The sequence below is a fragment of the Malaya genurostris genome, chromosome 3 (assembly GCF_030247185.1).
Source record: "Malaya genurostris strain Urasoe2022 chromosome 3, Malgen_1.1, whole genome shotgun sequence".
In the NCBI taxonomy this organism is placed as follows: Eukaryota; Metazoa; Arthropoda; class Insecta; order Diptera; family Culicidae; genus Malaya; species Malaya genurostris.
Window position 1 is genome coordinate 274,690,268 of NC_080572.1, and position 13,423 is coordinate 274,703,690.

The 13,423-nt window shown below is 34.9% G+C and overlaps 1 protein-coding gene across 7 annotated transcripts in view; it reads right to left on the reverse strand.

Annotated features, from left to right (window-relative positions):
- Window positions 1-13,423, reverse strand: part of LOC131436757 (myocyte-specific enhancer factor 2) — a 186,775-nt gene that overhangs the window by 134,479 nt on the left and 38,873 nt on the right. The window lies entirely within an intron of this gene.

Below are 13,423 nucleotides of genomic sequence, written 5' to 3' on the forward strand. Positions count from 1 at the left end.
ACTTACATGCTTTCACTTTCTTGATTCCTTACTTTATTACTCTATCTTACTTCTTACTTTATTACTCTTTCTGACTCCCTTACTTTCATGTTTTCTGTTCTTACTTCCTTTCATTACTACTTTTTTACTGTTCAACTTTTGAAAATATTTACATTTTTACCATTTTACTCCCTAGTTTACTTTTTTCACTTCTTTATAGTTTCACATTTTTACCGGTTCACTTTTCAACTTTTTCACATCATTTTTTTATTTTTTAAATATTACCTTTTCAACAGTTTTACTATTTTACATACATACTTTTTCACACTTTCACTTTTTTACATTTTTTCTGTTTTACTTTTTTACTACATCAATCCTATTTTTTATTTTTTTTTTTCATTACTTTTTAACGTTTCTACTTTTTAACTGTTTCAATAGCTGAATATTTTACTTTTTCCTTTTTTTTCTTGCGGATCTCTAAAGTTACGGGATTTTTCCGTCCGGATTCTCGCAGTAAAAATTTATACGATTATTTATACGGATTTCAAAAGTTGGGCGAATTTTCGAAGTTGAAGTTTTTTATGCGAATTTCTTAAGTTTGGCGGTTTTAATGCGGATATCCGAAGTTAACCGGTTTTCTAGCAGATTGCCAAAGTTATGTGGTTTTTTTACGCGGATTTCTAATATTATACGGTTTTATAAGTTTTACGATTCTTATTGTGCGAATTTCCGGAGACATGGGGTTTTTGCATGAGGATTTCCATTTTTTGCCTTTCTCATATAGAAAGGTTATGCAATCACTGTGGAAACCGACTTTTGAACCGAGGCCCGGAGGGCCGAGTGTCGTATACCATTCGACTCAGTTCGTCGAATACGCAAAATGTGTGTGTGTAACGTGTTTTTGCACTAACTTTTCTCGGAGATGGCTGAACCGATTTTCACACACTTAGATTCAAATTAAGTGTGGTTGTGGTCCCATACAAAATTCCTGAATATTATTTGGATCCGACTTCCGGTTCCGGAGTTATGGGGTAAAATGTGCAAAAGAATGAAAATATGCGTTCTAACTTTTCTCATTGATGGCGCTACCGATTTTCAACAAACTTAGGTTCAAATGAAAGGTCTTGTGGTCCCAGACGAAATTTCTGAATTTCATCCGGGTCCGACTCCCGGATCCGGAAATATAGGATAAAGTGTGTTAAAAATTGTATACCTTCACTGAAAAGGGCGAAAAACCGTAAAAAGTTTTCTAACTCGACCTCAAATCTTTTCCGATTGATAGTTTTTATCAGTAAACGGTCAAAAAAACCGATTTCGGTTATTCTTTTAAGAATCGAAGAAATTTATTTTATTTTTTATATATGATAGTATAACTGATGATATCAGAAAGGCATCATTACACCACTAGGTGGATTAAAACAGGTTTTTTTTAATTTTTATGCGGATTACCGAAATTATGCGGTACATATCCCCCGCATAAAAACACTTCAGTGTATTGATTTTCATAGGTCAGCTGCTGTAGTTAGTCTCCTTGCATTTTTCCATTTGTTTAGTTTATTCTAGTCCATTTTTCCATTTGATTTCTGTTCGATTGTATTTGTTTTTTAATTCCTTCATTTGTTCATTTATTTTATAATTAATTTTTTGCCTTTCTAATATAGAAAGGTTATGCAATCACTGTGAAAACCGACTTTTGAACCGAGGCCCGAAGGGCCGAGTGTCATATACCATTCGACTCAGTTCGTCAAGTACGCAAAATGTCTGTGTGTGTATGTGTATATATATGTATATATATATATATATATATATATATATATATATATATATATATATATATATATATATATATATATATATATATATATATATATATATATATATATATATATATATATATATATATATATATATATATATATATATATATATATATATATATATATATATATATATTTATATATATATATGTGTGTGTGTATGTGCGTATGTGTGTATGTAACGTTTTTTTGCACTAAATTTTCTCGGGGATGGCTGAACCGATTTTCACAAACTTATATTCAAATGAAAGGTCTTGAGGTCCCATAAAAAATCCTGAATATTATTTGGATCCGATTTCCGGTTCGGGAGTTATGGGGTAAAATGTACAAAAAAAGAAAATATGTGTTCTAACTTTTCTCATAGATGGCGCGACCGATTTCCACAAACTTAGGTTCAAATGAAAGGTCCCAAGCGTAATTCCTGAATTTCATGTGGATCCGATCCGGAAATATAGGGTAAAGTGTGTTAAAAATTGTATACCATCACTTAAAATGGATAAAAACCTTAGAAAAATTTCTAAATCGACCTCAAATCTTTTCCGATTGGTAGTTTTTATCAGTAAACGGTCAAACAAACCGATTTCGGTTATTCTTTTAAGAATCGAAGAAAATAATTTTGAAGAATACCACAGTATTATATATGATAGTATGATTGATATGAGAAAGGTATCATTACACCACTAGGTGGATTAAAACAGGTTTTTCATATGTTCATTTGTTTATTTATTTGTTTTTCTATTTGTTCATTTATCCATTCATCGATTTATTCGTTCGTCCAATTACTATTAGGCCTTCAGTACATTGAGGCCATTTGAGTATTTGCTCATTTGTCCATTTGTGCATTCATACATTCATATTTGTTCATTTTTATACTTACCAATATGACCATGTATCCAATTGTTTGTTTGTTACTAGTTTTCCAGTAGTCAATTTATCATCCATTTGCTCACTCGTTTACTTGTTCTCATGTTCGATCATTTACTCGATTATTCATTTGAACAACTCGTCTACTATATTTTTTTTTGGTTTTCTTATTCACTCAGTTCACTCTTGCTCTCTTCAACTCGTTCACTCATTTACTTATTCATTTGTTCGATAATTATTGGTTCAGTGGTTTACTTTTTTCGTCGTTTGTTCATTCACTCGTATCCCTCGTTCAATCGCTCACTAATTCATTCTTTCATTCGTTCACTTGTTCATTCGATTATTTGGTTAGGTGGTCAGTTATCCATTTTTAGTTTACTAATTTTATAGTTTTTTTACTTCTTTACTTCCCTACTCTAACTTTTTGATTGTTACAAGTTTTTACTAATTTGTTTTTTACTGTTTACATATTTCTCACTGTTTTACTTATAGTCTTTCTCTATAGAAAGGTATTAGAATTGCTGGAAAAACCGATTTTCGAACGGAGCTTCAGAGACACATAGTGTTATATACCATTCGACTCAGTTCGACGAGATCGGAAAATGTCTGTGTGTGTGCCCCCTTTCGAAGTTATTTTAACGCGCTCAATTTTCTCAGAGATGGCTGAACCGATTTTAACAAACTTATGCTCGTTTGCAAGCTACTGTCGGGCCATTTATCAAGTTCAAAGATCAAATGGCTGTGACTTTTAGTTCCGGAGATATGAAGGTATAAGTGACGTAACCGACAAAAACGTTGTTTTTTACAGTTCTAATATCTTATGATCAAAATAGAACCGGAATTTTCATTTTAAAATTCCCGCGCTTGTCCAATCGGTAAACTTTTATTCTCTCAACGTTGGCAACACTTTTATACACATTCTGTCAAATTTTGACGCATATCGTACGATTAGTTTTTGTTTGGCGTCTATACAAAGAAGTTGAAAAATTTTCGTGTGGCGATTTTTATAATGGATGAAAATTTAGAACAACGTGCGTGCATCAAATTTTGTGTTGCAAATAGATTTAAGTGTTCCGAAACGTTGAAAATGTTAGAAAAGGCCTTTGATGAATCGTATCTAGGAAAAACACAGGCATACGTATGGTATAAACGCTTCAAAGGTGGTCGTACAAGCTTGGATCATGACGAGATCCCTGGCCGCCCAATTTAAAAGAGTGTAAGAATGTAAGAAAGTAACAAGGTAAGAAAGTAAGGTAGTAGGAAAGCAATACATTAAACAAGAACGTAAGAAATAGTAAACAAATGAAAAAGTAAAAAGTAAATTGTCGAAATCAAAAAAAAAATTTTGATGCTAAAATTCTTAAAATTGCATGAAACGTCGAGATTTAGTGTTATTTCAAAAAAAAAATTATTGAAGAAATCGACTTTCTGGGACTTTTTTTATTTTCGAAGTCCCAAAAAGTCGATTAAAAAAAAACTTCGAGATGACACTAAATCTCAACGTTTCAAGCAATTCTAAGACTTTTGGTATCAAATTTTTTTTTGATTTCGGCAATTTACTTTTTACTTTTTCATTTGTTCACTACTTCTTACTTTCTTGTTTAATGTATTGCTTTCTTACTACCTTACTTTCTTACCTTGTTACTTTCTTACATTCCTACACTCTTATATTCTTACATTCTTATTTTCTTACTCTCTTACTTTCTTACTTTCTTACTTTCTTACTTTCTTACTTTCTTACTTTCTTACTTTCTTACCTTCTTACTTTCTTACTTTCTTACTTTCTTACTTTCTTACTTTCTTACTTTCTTACTTTCTTACTTTCTTACTTTCTTACTTTCTTACTTTCTTACTTTCTTACTTTCTTACTTTCTTACTTTCTTACTTTCTTACTTTCTTACTTTCTTACTTTCTTACTTTCTTACTTTCTTACTTTCTTACTTTCTTACTTTCTTACTTTCTTACTTTCTTACTTTCTTACTTTCTTACTTTCTTACTTTCTTACTTTCTTACTTTCTTACTTTCTTACTTTCTTACTTTCTTACTTTCTTACTTTCTTACTTTCTTACTTTCTTACTTTCTTACTTTCTTACTTTCTTACTTTCTTACTTTCTTACTTTCTTACTTTCTTACTTTCTTACTTTCTTACTTTCTTACTTTCTTACTTTCTTACTTTCTTACTTTCTTACTTTCTTACTTTCTTACTTTCTTACTTTCTTACTTTCTTACTTTCTTACTTTCTTACTTTCTTACTTTCTTACTTTCTTACTTTCTTACTTTCTTACTTTCTTACTTTCTTACTTTCTTACTTTCTTACTTTCTTACTTTCTTACTTTCTTACTTTCTTACTTTCTTACTTTCTTACTTTCTTACTTTCTTACTTTCTTACTTTCTTACTTTCTTACTTTCTTACTTTCTTACTTTCTTACTTTCTTACTTTCTTACTTTCTTACTTTCTTACTTTCTTACTTTCTTACTTTCTTACTTTCTTACTTTCTTACTTTCTTACTTTCTTACTTTCTTACTTTCTTACTTTCTTACTTTCTTACTTTCTTACTTTCTTACTTTCTTACTTTCTTACTTTCTTACTTTCTTACTTTCTTACTTTCTTACTTTCTTACTTTCTTACTTTCTTACTTTCTTACTTTCTTACTTTCTTACTTTCTTACTTTCTTACTTTCTTACTTTCTTACTTTCTTACTTTCTTACTTTCTTACTTTCTTACTTTCTTACTTTCTTACTTTCTTATTTTCTTACTTTCTTACTTTCTTACTTTCTTACTTTCTTACTTTCTTACTTTCTTACTTTCTTACTTTCTTACTTTCTTACTTTCTTACTTTCTTACTTTCTTACTTTCTTACTTTCTTACTTTCTTACTTTCTTACTTTCTTACTTTCTTACTTTCTTACTTTCTTACTTTCTTACTTTCTTACTTTCTTACTTTCTTACTTTCTTACTTTCTTACTTTCTTACTTTCTTACTTTCTTACTTTCTTACTTTCTTACTTTCTTACTTTCTTACTTTCTTACTTTCTTACTTTCTTAGTTTCTTACTTTCTTACTTTCTTACTTTCTTACTTTCTTACTTTCTTACTTTCTTACTTTCTTACTTTCTTACTTTCTTACTTTCTTACTTTCTTACTTTCTTACTTTCTTACTTTCTTACTTTGTTACTTTGTTACTTTCTTGCTTTCTTACTTTAGTATTTTTTCCACTTTTGAAAATATTTACATTTCTACCGTTTTACTGAATACTACTCTTTATTATTTTTTTTTTACGTTTTCACATTTCAACTTTTTCATTATTACAAAATTACTTTTCAATTTATCGACTTTTCGACGATACCAAACTAACGAGAAATTGTGAGAGGAGAAAGAATATGAAAAGTGTAGAGCCATAGTACTCAAGTAAGAGCAAGGATGGGAAGATAAAGTGCGGAAATGTGAGACGTGACAAGAGTCATTTAAGTAAGCAGAAGACTTCTCGCATCTAAACTTTTACCTTCTACCAGAGTCGAACTTAGGCATCAGCGATGCGAACCATCCGAGTCTCTGATATGTTAGAAAGTAAAGCTAAAGATCGTGTACCATTCAGAACATTTGGAGATTTTCCTTTTTTAACATTTTTACTGCTTCAATTTTTAATACATCATATTACTTACCTTGTTATTTTTACATTTTTTACGTTCTCATTTCGTGACTTTTATACTCTTCAACATTTTAAACTTTTCTACACACAAAACAAATTTTACTGGTGACTTAGACCCTCATACGATTTAATTCATAAAGACCTAATATGTCAAATGTGCATCTAATAAGATGTAAAATCACAGGGTTTTTTCGAAGTGTGTACCTAACTTGTCTAATGACACAATATTTCATTCATACAGTGTAATTTGCACTCGGCTACCAGAAGCCGCTGTATGGATTTATATGTATCAATTATTAATTAAGCAAATATGTGCTTCTGTGGCTCAGTCGGTTAAATGGCGTGCTTTGTGATCTAATGCTTCTCTGTTCAAGTCGCGTTGTTGCTATCGATCTTTTGTTTTTTTATTCCATTTTTTTGTAGTTTTCAAATCACACAATTTTACATGTTCTTGAATATAAATGTGTGTGTGAAATATGACGCTCCATTTATGTGCATCTTTCAAGATGTAAAACTACAAGATTTTTTCGAGTTGTGTACTTCTCTGCATTTCCAATTACCTACCTTACTTCCATTTTGCTTTTCTCTTGCTTTACTTTTTTACTCTCCTTCTTTTTTTTATTCTCTACTTCTAACAATCCTACTATTCTACGTTTCTATTTGTTTATTTGTTGAACAGCTAATCTTTTACCTTTTTTGTCTTCCCATTTAATATCGCTGTTTTCGCTTACATACGTTCTTTGTGACTCTTTTTGTTTGCAGTTTCCCGGTTCCAGATGCATCGCAACCAGATGATACAAACTTTCAACATGGAATCCAATTTTAATAAAATTGAAAATTCCGACCTCAATAAATTTCCCATGCTTTTACAATTTTAAGGATTTAACAGAGCTCGATATCCAAAGTTACGCAAAGTTAATGAACCAAAGTCACTGCGCTGAAAATCATTTCGCCAAAAGCTGATTCACCAAAATTCATTTTAACACATTCAAGTTATACTATGATCACACTATGAATTAAAACAAGTTTTAACTCTGATTTCATGTTTTAAGCGAAATAACATGTTTTACTTTTGCGTTATTTCATATTCAGAAACGTCACATTAAAACATGTTTTCCCGAAATAACATGATATAATTGTCAGTAAAGCACAACCCTGCTAGCATTTTCCGTCACTTTTCGACTATGTCAATTGACAAGCTGTTCAACAACGGCAGTTTTCCACCAAAGTAGCCATGTAATCATAATAAAACAAAACTGAAAACTGGTACCAACGTTGCCAGCTATACCGGATTCTCGGTATTTATACAGATTTTTTACCTCTATACCACAATACAGATACGTACTCCCAAAACACCGATAATTCACGGATCACACAGATAAGTACCGATTTTGGTTTTTAACTTGAATAGACATGAGAAAAAGTTGTCGTGGGACCTTTTTTTCTCACCTCTTGGTGACATTTTCTACTATTTATGTAGAAGAGATTCAGATACCGATATAATACAGATAGATTTTTGCACCGAATACAGATTTTTGGAAAAATGACCTGGCAACGCAGACGGGTATAACCATTTTTCTTAGTGTGAACAGTGCGGTTTTAACATTATATTACTATCGTTAAAACATGTTACTTTCGGCCGGTGTGAACATAGTATTAACAAAAACGAAGCAATTTTGTATCACCAATCTAGACATGAAATTATATTATGAGTTAAAACAAGTTTTAACTCTGATTTCATGTTTTAAGCGAAATAACATGTTTTACTTTTGGGTTATTTCATATTCAGAAACGTCACATTAAAACATGTTTTCCCTAAATAACATGATATAATTGTCAGTGAAGCACAACCCTGTCAGCATTTTCCGTCACATTTGGACTATGTCAATTGACAAGCTGTTCAACAACAGCAGTTTTCCATCATAGTAGCCATGTATTCATAGTAAAACAAAATTGGAACAACCAATTTTGTTTTTTGTATTAAGAGATGACTTTGTTAGTCATTCAGGTTCGAATCTGACCGGAATTTCAGTTCAATGACGTCCAAACGAACGGATTGACAAGCAGTTATGGTTGAAAGCTGGATTAGGTTTGGCATCAACCAGCGCTGCAACCCATGCAAAAAATGTTTACAACTTGACAACCAAAACCTTCGCTAAGAAGTATTTGTATTCAAGTTCAAATCTAATCTCTTCGTGGAATCTAATAGAAAACTTAACTCCGGTGGTGTTTTTCTTATTTTGTCATCACTGTTACGTAATATTTTGGTCCAGTTCGATCATGACTAGATTTCGCATGACAAATCTAGGCCTAATAAAAAGAAACAACAAACGAATCAAAACAAACGTCGCGTACTAATCGGAATCCAGTATAATACAGATTCACTAAACGCACCTCACTCAAAGCCCTAATGTGTTTTGATTCTTCGCCAGCGCCCGAGCTGAAATTGATCTCACACGAACACAGCGCCAAGCAGCACATCTTGCCGCACACCACCACCGCTGAGTTTCATCCAACCGAAGACCGCTTCCACTACCGGCACCCACCTCCTGTTCTGTTTCGTACACACGAGATCAAGATATTCGGCTGTTCTTTTGCCAAAAAACTCAAAACTATATCGCCTTATGTAGTGTGACTGTGAGAGACTGTGGCAACCTCAGAGACTTGTGATGCAGCAGGAAAACAACAACAGCAGCAATAGCACAGTCATCGTTAGGCGGTAGTACAAGCCTTACTTGCCACTTTACCGGCCGCTATGAGGCCGAACAGCAAAAGAACAAAACTCAAGTCAACCCAGGTCACCCGGCGAGGCAGCCCAACGCCGACCGTCCGTCCGTCCGTTCACCCGCTACCTCGCCCGGGTATGGCCTGAATGTACTAACTCACATGGCAGGGGCTCAGGAGAGAGAGAGAGCAAGAGAGATGTATCACAAACAAACCGATCCCCGATAGGTGCACGATACCAGAACAGGAGTGTAAGATCGAATCGGCCCGGGTCCGTGGAGGCACCCGGCAGGGGACATTCATCGCTAGTCATCGCGAGGTCAAAACAACTCAAGGAGGGAAAAGTTTTTTTGATTCTGACGTCGAAGCACCGTTTTTCGAATCTCGCGTTTATCCATGCGTGTGCGATGCGGACTCTCGCGACTCGCTTCGCTCCGTCGAAAACCGACAACGACGACGACGGAGACTACTTGGTCACAAACAAGTTTACCCACACCGCTGCGTTTAATGATAATCTCTGGCAACCTCGCGTGAGTGATATCACAAGAGAGTCGAAAGTTGGACCGGGATCGCCACGCGCGCTAAGCCGTGAGCATCGAGCTCCCCCTCCGAGTGGTGAGAAAAAAAAGTAAGTATCACCACGCGGCGTACGGCCACGGCAAGATACATGGAATTTTCGGCGTGTTGTGGTGGTGTGCTGAATTCACCATACCACGTCAAGGAAGTGATGTCAGAGCATCACACTTTGAGATCGTACAGTCCAAGATGTTTACATTCTAGAGGTGGTCACCAATCACTAGCAAATTTTCACTTGGTAATAATCTCTCATTATACGAAGCTAAATTGTCATGCCTCCAGTTCTACTAATCTAGAATTATCAGGTTCCTTCCGAAGATGCCATAACAAATCTCGCCTCACGCCACCGACACACAACCTTTAACATTAACAAACACCTTGTCGAAAAACAAACTCGAAGATAGCGAAATGACGAGTGCGGGGCAAACATTCTCTCGGCTCGGCATGCTTCGACTAAATCAATTATCTAATCAGTGTGCCGTATCGGCACTTATATATGAAAAGCGAAGCAAAGATTACAAAGTTTGGCACTTGGTAGCGAAATTCGGTAAAGTGAAAGATTTTTTTTCCACACCTACTTGTCATTGCCACCTACAATCGGTCATTTCCGCTAACGTTTGGTCGTGAACTTTACTATGGGACGCCTTTTCAAAATTTGCCCTGTAGAAGAATGAATAGAACGTAATCGTGAATATCTCTTATTGTATTTAGGACAGTAATGTCATATACCATTCGACTCAGCTCGACGGACTCAGCAAATGTCGGGGCGGGTCTTTTCGCCGAATGCCATTTCGCCGGCGTAGCCGTATTAGATACTTTACGGAACGGAAATAACCACAAACATTTGCCTGGTAGCACCTATGCAATTGCTTTGATGCTCAGTAGCTAATAGTCAATAAGTTTTCTTGGAAACTCCGTTCTGAGGTTCATGAATCAATCTTTATTCAAGAGTACAAGAATCAATCTTTAGTAAAGAAGTACAATTGTAGGTCAACAAAACGAGCGTTAACGCAATCATCTTTCATTTGTCTTTATTTTAAATCAATTCCAATTACGATTTAAGGACGATTTCAAGATTCGGCGAAATGGCTTCCGGTGAAGTGGCATTCGACGAAGTGACCCATTCGGCGAAATGTGATTCAGCGAAATAACCCTTTCGGCGAAACGGCGTTCGGCGAAACGGCGTTCGGCGAAACGGCGAAATGACTCTGATCCGCAAATGTCTGTGTGTATGTGTGTATGTGACAAATAATGTCAATCGATTTTCTCAGAAATGGCAAGACCGATTTTCACAAACTTACAATCAAATGAAAGGTCTTATGTTCCCATATTTCGCTATTGAATTTTATATCGATCTGACTTCCGGTTTCGGAATTACAAGGCAATATGAGCAAATCTACGAGAAAATGCGAACTCAATTTTCTCGGAAATTTCTTAACCGATTTTTACAAACTAAAGTCCCCGAAAAGTTGATCCAGATCTGACTATAGGTTCCAGTATTACAGCGCGATAAGGGAAAAATTTTCATTTTCATTAGGATTTTTTCAAAAGTGATGGCGAAATGAGATGCAAATTTTTATACAATTTACTGGTAAATTCATCTGGTTGGCAGACCTTGTTAGTAAGTGGAAATGTAAATCTACTTTGGGACTACTTGTCCCCGGTTTCCGCTTCCGAACGAACCGGTAATAGTGAATGAAAGCTTAAAAACCGGAACTCACTTCGATTTCTCAGCACCGGTTGAACCGATTTTCACAAATCATGATCCAAACTAAAGCTCTCATTATCTAAAAAGATACTGTGCAATTTCATCCAGATCCGACTTCCGGTTCCGAAACTATAGGGCGATGAGTATCAAAACTTCCAAACTATCATATAAAAGTATACAAAATCGGTACGCATAGGTACGTGCTGGCACGGAAGAAGAAAACAACACCGCCTAGAACACAGCGCACTTTTCTTAATTTTGTACAGCATGCAGGGTTGCCACATTCCAATATATATTAACTTGACATAGCTGTTTACAAATTGAAAAGATGATGGTAGTTTATACCAATGAAAGTTTTTGATTTTATTTAAGTTTGAAAAAAAAATCTTCCAGTTATGTTTTTGAAAATATAAGTAAAGCTTGCTTCATTTAGAATTGGAACAAACTTTTGCTCATATTGTGGCGCTCCTGGTGGACGGATTTGGAAGTACTTGGCCCCCACGTGTCGGGAATTTTGTCAGCTTCACGTATGATTTTTGACATTCCGCAAATCGATTGTACTTTGTAAACAATCAACATGGAAGTCGAAAGAAGAGCGAAAAAATTGTGCACGGTTGTTTGGAAAATCCATTGTGGTCTGCATCTAGGCTAGCTAAACAGCTGAAATTGCCCAGAAATACCGTATGGCGCGTTATCAAACGGAATAAGGAAACTTTGAAGACGATTTGGAAGCCTCAAGCCAATCGTCCGAGTGGAACTGTCGACCGGAGACTGCGTGGTAAAATTTTGAAGACGATTAAGAGGAATCCTAATCTGTCGGACCGTGAATTGGCCAGAAAATTCGGTGCTGCCCATAGTACCGTGAGGAGAACTCGACTCCGGGAAGGAATCAAGTCGTATCGAGCTAGCAAACAGCCAAATCGGACCATAAAACAGAATAGTGTATTCAAAATTCGTGCTCGGAAACTATATGACCAGGTGCTGATTAAGTTCGACGGGTGTCTTCTGATAGACGATGAAACCTATGTCAAGGCTAACTTCGGGCAAATCCCAGGTCAAAAATTTTATTTGGCAACGGCTCGGAGGGATGTTCCAGCCAAATTTAAATTAGTTCTTGCCGACAAATTTGCAATAAAATTTATGATTTGGCAGGGCATTTGCAGCTGTGGCAAAAAAACGAAAGTTTTCGTTACAAATAGGCCAATGACATCGGAACTATTTTAAAAAGAGTGTTTCCAAAAACGAATTTTGCCGTTCATTCGATCCCACGACCATCCCGTAATGTTTTGGCCAGGTTTGGCAAGCTGTCATTACTGCAAAGTCGTTCAAGAATGGTATGCAGAGAAAGGGGTCCAGTTTGTTCCGAAAAACTTTAACCCACCCGACTACCCCCAGTTCCGCCCTATTGAGAAACACTGGGCAATCATGAGGAGGAGACTCAAGGCAAAGGGAAAGGTTGTCAAAGACATCAATCAGATAACGACCTGGTGGAATAAGATAGCTAAAACGATGGACGAAGAAGGTGTGCGCCGCCTAATGAGCCGTGTTACAGAAAAAATTCGAGAATTTCTTCGAACCGTGACCGTATTTTTTCTTAAAAGTATGAAGAAAACGCTACTATTGTATAAAAAAAGATCTTGAATTCAATAATAAATAACTGAAATACAGGCAATTGTCATTGTTCCAATTCTATCTAAAGCAAGCTTTAATATGAGAAAGGCATCATTACACCACTAGGACGATTAAAAAAGGTTTTTTGATTCATACGTCGCTATTATATTACAGATACAACCATTTACCAAATATGTTTTGACGCTTCTCAAAAGGTAGTCTCGAAAATACATAATTACGAATATTTTGCGTTGTAAAATATTGAAAATATGTGGTTTCATTTGATTTTTTACATGTTATACATCGGTTGTCGCTTTTATTTTTCTAACAGAATCATGTAAAAATGCATTGATTTCAAATGTTTGGTAATATTCGACATAAATGCATTATGTTTGTTTAACTTTTTTTTAATAAATGTGTATAGAATTCGCTCAAACTAAAGAAATATTTTCCGAAGTGTAGAAAAGCATACCTATCAGTTTCATTCGTATTCACGT